This window comes from Pantherophis guttatus, chromosome 1, assembly GCF_059756535.1.
Source record: "Pantherophis guttatus breed Tessera chromosome 1, ASM5975653v1, whole genome shotgun sequence".
In the NCBI taxonomy this organism is placed as follows: Eukaryota; Metazoa; Chordata; class Lepidosauria; order Squamata; family Colubridae; genus Pantherophis; species Pantherophis guttatus.
In genome coordinates this window covers 108,595,835-108,607,951 of record NC_142063.1, presented here as the reverse complement: position 1 = coordinate 108,607,951, position 12,117 = coordinate 108,595,835, and the positions used below count along the sequence as shown (strand labels likewise).

General features: G+C 40.8%; 2 long non-coding RNA genes across 2 annotated transcripts; one reads left to right on the top strand and one right to left on the bottom strand.

Annotated features, from left to right (window-relative positions):
* Nucleotides 1-2,947: 2,947 nt before the first annotated feature.
* LOC148116506 (uncharacterized) lies at nt 2,948-7,099 on the bottom strand. The gene is made up of 2 exons (XR_015730341.1): nt 4,210-7,099; nt 2,948-3,266 (listed from the first exon to the last, which is right to left on the bottom strand). It is a non-coding gene; the product is annotated as an uncharacterized LOC148116506 (long non-coding RNA).
* On the top strand, nt 7,035-9,340 carry LOC117665184 (uncharacterized). Its single transcript, XR_015730344.1, has 3 exons — nt 7,035-7,199; nt 8,449-8,647; nt 9,070-9,340. It is a non-coding gene; the product is annotated as an uncharacterized LOC117665184 (long non-coding RNA).
* Nucleotides 9,341-12,117: the final 2,777 nt, after the last annotated feature.

The following is a 12,117-nucleotide window of genomic DNA, read 5'->3' as shown; positions in this document are numbered from 1 at the left end:
GACTAACAACAGGATCAGGTAGATTGTCCCAGACATTTACTACTCTATTGCAAAAGTCATATTTCCTACAATTAAGATTAGAGTGAATTACATTGAGTTTAAATCTATTGATGGCTCTTGTATTATTATGGTTGAAATTAAAGAATTCACTTACAAGTAGAACGTTTTGGTAAATAATCTTATGAACTAAGCATAGGTCGAAATGTAGATAATGTAGTTCAAGGCTTTCTAGACCTACGATTTCAAGCCTGGTGGTATAAGGAATTTTATTTCAAGCAAAATATTTGAGAACTTTCCTAGAAAAATATCTCTGGACCCTCTCTAATGTAATGATGTCTGAAATACAGTGAGGGTTCCAGGCAGGTGAATAGTAATCAAGTATAGTAACTTGTATCTTTACTAGTGATGCAAGTTAAACATACAAATGATGATCCATTACTAAATCCCCATCCCTCCAGCTTTCCAACACAGGATTTTAACCAACTTTGGAATCTCAGCAAATAAACAGGTGCATAAAAAAGCCAGATTACAGAATTCTGCTATTCTAGGGCAGAAGGAATAGGAACAATATCCCCAGCAATTTAATTATGTAGCTTATTACTGTACCATCAAGGTGATGTTTCATTAGCTCATGGACCAAAATATTTCCCCCTTAACTATGGCTTCATAGAAAACATCTATGTGTGAGATAAGGGAAAATCATTTGTAGTATTTTAGGAGAAAGTGATTAACTTGCTGAAATTATTTGTGATGAAGGGGGAAGTTAATTACTTTATATGCAATATTTATTTTCTTTTTCTTTACTATATTATCTTTTCTTTCTATTTTTTCTTTTCTGCACTTTCTATTTTACTATTTTTGTCTTTTTTTTAAAGATTGCATTAGTTTTCGTCTTTATATTTGTAATGTTTAATAAAATGACTACAAAAAATATGTATCTAGAGGACAAAATGATACTTTCCCTGGAAAACAGAATCTAGGCAGTTCCTGGTAACAGACTGAAGCAGTGTAATTGGGTTTGCTCATGCTGAGATGAAAGCCAAAATGGAAGACACCCTGGACTCGGTAGATCAGAGGTGGAAAAAACAAAGGAATCTTCACTCAACATGCAGAGGTGGGCAAATTCTATTGTTCTATGAATGGCCTGTTTCAGGCCCTGAATTATTATTGGTTCAGAGATTAACTTTCCCCCAAATGCTAGATCCCTTAAATGGTGGAATTGGCACAATTTGAAGAAAGAAAGTAATATTTTGGAGCTCTCTAACAACCTTTTGCGTATAACTAATGCTAAACCCCTTTTTAAAAAAACATAGTTTAGAGAATAAAGCATAATTAGCTGGCTTCCTCTAATACAGTAAAGCATCCAAGATGATTTACAAACTATACTGGTTGTATTATGTATCACATTAAGCGACAAGCAAGCAAGTCATCATTTGGCTTACTATGATGCATCAAACTAGTCATTACAATTTGAGTCATGTGGCACCTTGAAGCATCATAGATTTATTATATAGCACACTGTATAGGGACTACACTACGCTCTTCTTTTGCTGCAGCATTTAAATGTAAATAGCCCCCTGGAAAAAGTTATTCAAGTAAAGTTATGGCAGGATTCAATCACAATGACTGCAAAAAGTATTTTCCAAAAAGACAGCTAAGATTAAATGCAGAATCATATGCTGGGCAGGAATGTGCTTTTTCACTAAGCTGGTCCCTTGGCAAGGGGAAAAGCTGGTAAATTATAGACTGTGGATGGAGAGGCAAAAAAGGAAAAAAACCACCCTAAATCTGGTTCCTGGGATAAAGGCCTCACTCTGCCAGGGCAGTTTATATCAACTAGGCCACAGGATCCTTTTCAGCCAACCTGGTTGGAGGGTACTCTATATACTCAGATGGTTTTAGCAGTATCAGCCAATCTGGATCAGAACATTCTGGCTGTTTCTGGATGACTGAATGCTCTGTCCTGGTGGAATTTTCTGCCAACTAGTTTTAAGAAGCATTACATAAGGCTGTGCTTACATTTTTATGTAAGAAACATGTGCCGTTCTGGTGCTCTCGGCCCAAAATGCTATTTATAGTCTCTTGGGATCATGCTGGTATACTTACAGACTCCATAATACATTAGAAACCAAAACATTTCATTCATCTTTGCTTCATCCTCCAGCTGCCTTCTCCAGAAAAATAAAAGGAAGGAAAACAAGAGTATCTTAGTGAAAAAGACATTAAGAAATTGAACATCCTTCTATGCAGATTCCTTACAGACTGAAAGCATTTTCCTATCTGCTTCTCAGATTGCATAATTTTGTTTTTCTATTTTGCTTAAGGAGTTTACAGTTCAATCCTGAAAGGGTTTGTTGTGGGCTTGACTCGTCACCAGAGTTTTCACATTTACAATACAAAGTTATTGATTATCTCAGTTCTTAACATGCTGATAACTAATCACACAATAGATTAGTAGGCACTTACCACTGAAACTATTGCCACATTGAGCTCCTGAAGGAAAAATGCGACATTAATCTAACAAATAAATATTGCTTCTTAGTACAGATATAAGCAAGAGGTTTAGAAACATCCCTCTCTTAAAATTATGAAATTAAAAAAAATATATAGAAAGTCATTTAATCTTTTTTGAGCATAAGCATGTGAGATTCAGGATAGCAGTGAACAGCACTGAATATTAAAAGGTATTTGACATTAAAGTATTGTGTCAATGTTGTCTATTGTTATTATTTTTATTCTGTTGGTTTTGGGTGTCCTGCTAATTCTGTTTATTCTGGATGTCCAACACCCAAAGCTGCAATTATGAAATGGTTAGCTATATAAATCAATATAATAAATATATCAAGGACTGACTTTGCTTAGTGTTCTAGGTCAGTCAAAGCTGACTGTGTGGCAACTATAAAACTATAGAGGCCCCACTAATTTGAGGATTATGATCCACTATAACTCACAAAAACACTTTTTATTAAAATGTACATAAATAGATTGCAAAATATTTGAGGTAGAGTAAGTTAGGTTGTTGTGCACCTGCTTTTTACAATCAGACTTTCTGTAGGCCAGACTTTCTACAGCCTGCAAATCATCAATTGCTTTTTGTGCTCATCAGATACATATGAGAATGTCCACAAACCAGCACAGCTTTTAACTAGAATCTAGTTAAAAGAATTGTTACTTGTTCAGAGTAATCTGTGTTTCCATCTGCGCACTCCTTTCTTAACATTTTCAACATCATCTTCCTGAATGTACCAGGATTGTGAATAAATAAACTGTGAGAAAGTAAAATAAAATTATTTTAATAATGAACCACTACAGTCTGTTGTATTGGGAATTTTGGAAGATAATTATGTTGGGAATTTAGCGTAAGCATTCCAGTTTAGCAGTGTCATTAATGGATGCTTAGGTGGTCTCTCTCTCTGTCTCTCTTTCTCTTAAACTTAGTTCCCTGTTAATAATGTGGAAGTTCCATTATTTATTTGTTGAGACTGTTGCAAGAAATGATTAAATTATAAAATACACAAAAAAAGCTTAACAGAAGAAATTAAAGTGATAGAAACCATGGAAATCTGATAATTTCTGGTTGAGGCATACAGTGAATTGGAATAAAAGGTTTCTATAACCTAAAACTCTTATATAAGAAAGAAATATTTTCATCACACTATATTATTTCCAATGGACTAAATAAATCCATTCACATATCTAATATAAATCCATTCTCAAACCTAAGCCCAAAATTTGGTATAATCAACATTAAAATACCAATTATAACTTATGAATCTTCACTCCAATATATGCTGCATATTAGTAAGTTATGCTTTTTCCTCCTTCTATTCAATTGTGCCCAATTCTCAGAGACTGTCCAGACAATTCCCAGAAGTTTTTTGGCAAGTTTTCAGAAGTGGTTTCCCATTGCTTCCTTCCTAGGGCTGAGAAAAATGACTGGCCCAAGTTTACCCAGCTAGCTTTATACCCAATGCAAGAGTGAAACTCATAGCCTCCATTTCTATGCTGATGCCTTAACCACTACACCAACTGGCTTTCTAAATTATGCTAGTTCCACTTAAATTCTATTATATCTATTGCAGTTTATGTGAAGCAAATTGGCCTATTCTCAGCTGGCCTATCTCAGATGCAACCAGTCTATAGCTTTTCTGGATGTCATCCTTCAGCTACTTTTCTGTTTTGATTCATTTATGTTTCAGCAAAACTAACCAGTTCAGAATAAAGTCCTTTTCCCTTGTCAGAAGAGCAGCTGCAAAATGAGGCCCAGGGAAAGGTGAATTTTTCCCAGTGTTGGATGAAACCGACCATAAACCATTCCTCTTTACATTCTGGTATAAAATAGAAAATGTGTGAAAATAAGCCATTTTGCAGTGTGCAAAAACTGTCTGGAAAAAAAAGGAACGATGACTAAAAATTGCACGTCTGAGCCGACACATTTTATGGAAGATGACATTGAAAGGAAGAAAAATTAAACGGCAAATGTAAAGCTAGTTTTCTGCATAATTTTGAAGTATCTAATAAATGATTTAAAACCGTGTTGCTGTTTTCATCAAAATTTGAGGATAGATTCCACAGTGCCTTCAATAGCACCAGCCAAAATCTGCCTCAAATGAAGGAACAAGAATTCATTCTGGGAGGAAGATAAATTTAGGAAGGAGGACGACTCCAGAGATAGATCTTACATATAAAAAAAGTAATGGAAATTAATGCTCCCAAGATTAGTCTCCTTACCTGTTTGAAGAATTCATTTCTTCATTACTGCCATGACAGATCTTAAACTCAATAAAATCTCCTTTATGGAAGTTTTCAAGAAAATAATGTCTGTCTGATTGGGTGAGATGCTATCTGTACGTGCATGTTTAAGGGAGGGGATGTTCAATTCCTTACTTATTTTATAATCTTTCTAGGCAGATTTAGATCTCATCACATAACCATTTCACAGGAAGAATCTGAGTCATTCCAACTAAATCCAGACTTTTTCTAGTCTAAAGTTCCTTGAAAAAAAAAAACCAGATTGCTTAAAATGATAACAAATGCATTTCATTCTGAGTCTTTCCAATACACTCAATGGGAAAAAACATTCTGACTGCCAAGTCTGCTTTCTTACAGTAGGTATGGTTGTGCAAGTTGTTAAAAGGTTGGACATTCAACTTTTTAAGAGAAACCTTTCTCCTTATGGCATTCAGGTTGGAAGGGCAGTCATCAGGCTCCAAGATGTAGCTGCTTCTAGAGGGCAGGTGAGTTACAGAAGATGACACAGTGATGTCCGAGAAGCAGGTTAGCCGCTGTCACACGCACAGTGGGGACATAGCAGCACAATGTGCGTTAGTCAGTGGCTCACCTGCTTCTGGAGAATTAACCAAACAGGCATCCGCTTCTAGGGTACCAATGACAGGCAATCACCCTATCTCACCCCACCTCACCCTCTAACTGAGCACCTGAAATAAAAACATATATCAGCAGGATCACTGTCCTTATTAACTGTTTGTCTGCATTATTTCAGAAATTTAGACCTGATTCTAAATAATTTCAAGGGAGCTTCCTTTTCAGTCTCCTTGTCTTGTGTAACACAATAGCAAAACAACAAAACTTTCGGGCCACGGCTTTCCTTTCTCCTATGGCTATGCCCTCCAGATCTGCACTTCCCCTCATTCCTCAGGACAGTATAGCTGTTGGATTTGAGTCGGGGAGCATGGAATTGTAGTCTAACATAACAGGAGAGCAGAGGACTGTTTTATATTCATCCTCAGCTCTGTAAAATATAAACCCACTCTTTAAATAAATTTAGGGGACCTTCCTCTCCATCACCACTCATTCCCAAGACAAAATTGCTTGGGAAAATACTTAGGAAAATACTTTTAGCTACACTACCCCAAGTGTTTCAGAAAGGCAAGAGATGCTACTGAGAGGAGTGGGGTGGGGGGGAACTGTTGCAATAAAAGTCCCCTCTCCCTCTGGAGAACAATTCACCCACTTGTCAGAGTAGTAACAAAATTCTCATTGATTTTTAGCGGAATGAATCGGATCTTTGGTCCTGCAGAGATTTCCTTCGGGGACCCAGGACATACATCCAGGGTATTCGTCCTACTACATTATAAGGCAACTTGATGCTTTTATCACTTTCAACCCCGCAGCTCAACAAGCGGTTCTCCAACATCCTCCAGGAGCAAACAGCGATCCTCTCTCTCCACGCGATCCTCAGCTCAAAGGGCGTCAAAGGCAGACCGGATAAACTTTTTCCAGCGATTAGGCAGGGCTGGTTCTTCGGGCAAAGCATCACTCACAATTTGCAATTTCAATACCCCGCGGGCAAACGCGCTACAAGCAAATCGCCACACCGAAAGTCGAAGCGCTCTTTTTTTTTTTTTTACCTGCCGGGCGAAGTCAGGTCTGTCCGTGACCTCGTTCGAACCCCACCGACTCCGGTTCCCCGGCGAAGGTCCTGCCGTCTTGCTTTTTTTTTTTTTTTTTAAATTCCTTTTGCCGAAGCTCTCCCGTTTCGGAAAGAAGGGACTTTCCCTCTAATTTGCGCCCGTTCGCCAAACGGAGACCGCGTCGGGAGTCCCACTTTCACTCTCCGCGGAGTTCCCCGAAGTACCTGAACTTCGAGGAGCGCTTGCCTGGCGCTGCCTGGTACAGCTTCGCGCTTCTCCTTCCCCAGCGCCAGCTTCCGGGATTCAAGCCTTCAGGGACCGTTTTCCCTTTCCAGCCGGAGAGGAAGAGGGCGGTGGCAAAAGCCTCTTGTTCTCTCCGCGCTCCCTAAGCCAGCCAGCCCAGCCAGCCCAGCCCGGCGCGGCGCGGCTCACACACACCAACCCATGCCGACCACTGCAGCCGTGCAACCTGCTTTCCCTTTTGCTCCCCCGCCCCGCCCTAACTTCATGCAAATCGAGCTCGTGACGCGACGCTACGACTGGCCAATGGGAGCTGCGTCCGGCTACCCGGCAGTCGCGCCCTCCGCCGGTCTGGCCAATCCGAATAGATCCTCTCCGTGCCCGAGGGCCGGGCAACTCCCTCCTTCCTTTCCCTGTGAGTTACAGCGCGGGGTGCGGCGCGTTCGTTTCTGCACGTCCTTACTTTAGGGAGGAACCAACTGTACTTGCCCGGGCTTCAGTACCGCGCTCCCACACCTCCCTTCCCCTCAATGGTTGCCGCCAGCCAACCTCTTTTTTTCATTGGGGACAAGCTTTCACGCCAGGGTGAGTCTCAGGACTCCGTACGTTGCTTTTGACGCGCGTGCTTCGGCTCGCCGCCTTCTCTTCCCCTTTTTCGGGGCGGGTGGGGGGGGGGAGGATGCTAAATGGTACAGCCCGGCTTGGGCTTTGCCATGAGGACAGTGTCAGTGTGCACGTAGCAAGCGCAGAAGCAGCAGAAGGACGGGTCCCAAGCGGCGCGCGGTGCCGACGGGGCGGGCGCGCGCGCGCCCCTGGATGTTCCCCGGACGGCCGCCGAGGCAGCTGCTGTTTGCAGCTGGCGCGCGCTGTCCTCAAAGGCTCTTTGAGCTCCGGCGCCGAACCTTCCATGGCCCCGTTCTAAGGAAGGGGAAGAAGTAAAAGGAATCCCGCCCCGCTCTTTTTACCTCATTTGCTTTTTTTTTTTTGCTTTTTTTTTTTTTTAGGATGCGCGTGCGCGAGCGTGTGTGCGTGCAAAAAGCTCAAGGGACTTAGTTATCTTTAGTACTGGAACAGGACATTCAAGACGCTGCAAATCTTGCATGCTGCCTGGGATGGTGCACTTACTTCATGGGCACCCCACCTGAGTCTCCCACTTTACACGTTGGCGTCCCTTGTAGCTCCAAACAAAATCTTAGCTGGCCTTTATAAACCAATAACGCAGAGAAGATGCATTTAAGAACCCTGAAGAAAAGTGATCCACCAAGCAAATCCTTCTGGAACGCTTTTTCTGAAGCCGCAGATTAAAATATTGTTTATTCTTAATATTAAAAAGAGGCAGGATAGAGTGTGTCTCCTAAAGGAGAAGAGAAGAAGGCAGAAAGCAGCCCCCGTTTTCCTGCCATAGGAAAATAGCCTCAAGCAGAAGCTTAAGTGGCTGGTCTTTAGGAACCGAGATTTTGTATCCATTCAGAAAGACGGGGCCAATTTATTCATTAGACTCCAAATAAGCAACACAATTAGGCATGACAAAGCTGACAAGATTAGCTTGGACAAACACCTGGGATTTGCATTTCCCCTTTTGCCTGTAGAGCCAGCCATGACCCCTACATGACCCCCCTAGGAATCTGGCAACAGCCATTAAAATATTAAAGGACACATTTTTACATAAGAACAGGCATCTCAATCACAAAGCCCCAAATAATGTATAAAAAACTACCTATTCTCAAGTCCTATTTTGTCAGCCACCCCAGAATCATTCTGCTATCAACTAGTTTCTGGATACCAAATAAACAGAGACTTCCTTTTCTTCAGCCTGCCTCCATTTTATTTCTAGCGTCCTTCTCTCGGCTTGGAACCGGACTGGATTTTTCTTCCAACAATTTAGCACACCAGATGGGACTCCAAGCTAACCTGACCAACGGATCTGGCTCAGGTAAACCTCCACCTTGATGGCAGCAGACCCCTTGTGTCTGTGGGTTTCCTGGACCGTGCCCGTTTGGAGCAAGGGTAGTAAAGGGCTGCTTGGAAAGGAGGTGAGTACCTCTAAATTTTAACTTTTAAAGCCCAGGAGAGCAAGGGAACTGTGTGTATGCCTGTGTGTGAGTGAGAGGACCCTTCTCCCAGTCACAGCTGGATTCTGCTCCTTCCATGCCTTTCCTAGCCTTCCCCCAGGCTGTTCACTAGTCCCAAAGAACCATGACTGACAAGAGTCTGGAAAGCAAGAGGGTTTGGCTGGAGTGCAGGACCTTCTGTTAGGGAAAAGGGAGAGGCTGTGTGAAAATGGAACGGAAAAGGTGCACATACTACTGCAGGGAAGCAGAGGTGGTCCAAGAACCTTTTTTGGTCTGAAAACTGCTGGCAGGCTGTTCCCTAGGAAGGAGGGACCGTACTCTGAGAAGGGAACCAGAGTCCTCCAAGACCCTTTGTTGTTGTTTTGGTCTGAAAACCAACACAGGTGGGACAGGAAGCTTGTAAAGAAGCTTGGCTGCAAGGGAGACCTGGCAGAGCCAATTGCATCTCTACATCGGTTATAGAGAAACATGAGAAGTTCCTGCTGGAGGGTCTTGCCAGAATCCCCACTAGGAGACTTGCTTGACGCTTGGGATGAGAGGCGATGGCTGGTATGAGGAAGATATGAGCAAGGAAATTATGCAAGAGATGGACTTTGCTCAGGGACGCTTGAAAACCAATTTGGCTAAATAAAGATACTTAAAAGAAAAGAAAAATATAGTAACATTGATTTTTCTTCCCGTCTAGATTTTTGTGTTTCCTAATTTAGATTAACTAAGATTTATGGTGAGAATGACCAGGGTGTGTAAACCTGAGGGTTCTGTTTTCCCTTTCTTTTCTCTTTCCCTTGTCTTTGTGTGTGTATGTGTGTCAAAGTCTTTGTGTGCCCTCAGGGTAAATGTAACTGTTAAATGTCTCTAATCCCTAGAGACAAGAATTTAAAATTCTGTTAGGAAAAAAATGTTAAACCATAAAAAGATAAATATCTTCACCCTAGTTTGCCTGGCCAGCAAACTGTGTCCATTTCCCCCCCCTCACTGTGCCTTTAAGAACCGCCCAAAGTTGTCAGGAGGGAATGTTTTAAGCTCATTTAATTCCATTGGTTAGAGATATTTCCAAAAGAATGTAAAAAGGTGGATAATGAATATAATAGGAATGTCTGTTTGTCACAGTATGAGTTTGGTGGGAAAAGCATTATAATGGTGGTTTAATCTACCAAACCATTCTTAATTTTATTACATTCCAGAATTTATTATGTGGCATTATAGAAGAGCATCGCACATTTGTGCAAATTCAGTTAAACATAGTTGTGTACATATATATAACTTCTAGACTGATTGACTCTGTCTCATATGTAGTTTGCCACATGAAATCAACTATTCTTACATATGAACAAAAATGACAACTGGCCATGCGCTCTAGCAGTCCTTAAATAATTTGTATGATTTGTTACTTTACAATGCGGTTTTCAGAATGGAAACACTGCACCAGCATTGTGTTGCTTGCTCATGCAGAAATAATACATGGTTTTTAAATAAACATACAAATAAATAAATGTAAAATCCTTAGGAGGAATAGGATTAATATATCCAGCACTTTTACTTTGGCCCTGCTCTTGAAGAAGATCCTGCTGCATTTTTTACCTTTAACCCACCTACCCCCGTTTCCCCGAAACTAAGACCAGGTCTTATATTAATTTTTGTTCCAAAAGACACATTAGGGCTTATTTTCTGATTTGGTCTTCTTTTCAGGGAAATACTAAATGCATCCGTCTGGCTGATAATCTTAACTGGGGCTTATTTTGGGGGTAGGGCTTATATTACAAGGATCCTGAAAAATCATGCTAGGGCTTATTTTCTGGTTGGGTTTTATTTTTGGGGAAACAGGGTAGGTGCTGCCTTCCTATGGGCCTATTGCATGCAGAAACCTTTGGGGCCCAAATCCCAATTACGCTGAAGGGATTAAGATACACATATACTAGCATGGAGGAATGTGAAGATCTTTGTTGCTCTGACCCCTTCCTTCATTGCTGGATGATAATAAAAGGCATTCTGGGCCTTTCCTTCCTTGCAGTTCACATTAGCATAGGAATGTTCTGGCAACACCAGTATTCCTTTCTGAACACATGACATTGGTTTATTATCTCATTCCACACCCATGTTTTAAACAGCCTAACACAGATTCTTAATATTCAGGAAAATAACTGGTTCTTCGACATTGAGCCATATGGTTTAAACTTTATAGTGCTTCTATGCCCCTTTAGAGAGATATGATCATGTAACCAGGCATCTTTGGTCAGACTTTGGTACATTTCCTGGAAGGAGTTTAGCTTAGTTTAGCAAAATCAGGCCTGCCTCTTACCAGTAAATCAATACAAGAAAGGCTGAATTATGTTAAAATTCTTAGTGCGGAAAAGCTCCAACTCAACAATCTTGCAAAAAAGTCACTGTAAGTATTCAGACACTATATAGAAGATGCAACAGGACAATAAGCACAAAACTGAGTATGTCTTTCATATAAATACTAGAATAAACCACAAGTACATGAGGGTTTTTCTCGCTGATATACTTCCTGAGCTGGGCTAAATCAGGGTTAGGCAACTGTAGCTTATGTGATACATGAATGTTGCCATCTCCATGTTGGCTGTCCCCAGAATTATCCTAAATCCAGCCCAAAATATCCCTGGTACACCTTTGCTGGGCTAGCATCAATTTTATTTTTGTTTTATTTTGTTTATTTATTTTATCCCACTTATTTTTTTTATAAATAGCTCAAGGTAGCAAACATACCTAATACTCCTTCCTCCTCCTATTTTTCCCTACAGCAACAAACCTGTAAGGGGTTTTGGGCTTAGAGAGAGTGATTGGCCCGAAGTCACTCAGCCAGCTTTCATGCCTAAAGTGGGATTAGCACTCATGGTCTCCTGGTTTCTAGCCTAGTGCTTTAACCATTAGACCCCCGACAAAGCTTAACCTTGGAGGAGTCCGCGTGCATGAAGAAAATTCTGACTAATATTTATGTGAATAAAACCCTATGAGAACACTGATATGTTTGCAATTTGGCGTTCTCTGGATTTCAATCAGATGCAATGTTGAGATCCCTTTTAAAAATCAATAGATTAAACCTTTATTTGCCTTCATGTGACTCACTTATGTGGCTCAGAGAAAAAACCTTTATAGCCAGGCAATAAAACGGAGCACTTCATGATGGTGTTTACGTGGAAAATGTGTCTGTAGTTCTAATTATCCCAGTGTTTAGCTGTGCGTGACATACAGAGAAGAGGACACTGAGTTTGGAGTAGATTCAAATCCATTCTGTGAAGACAAAGGGTGTGATCATCCTGGTCAAAGTCAGGGATTACACATATCACTATCAAGAAATAGTCATGATTCCCACTAGAAGAAATGTAACACTGGTTCTACAGGATAGATTATTTTAGTCCATAAAAAAAACCTCACATTATTAGACAGATTGAGCAAGTTATTTAGAAAGG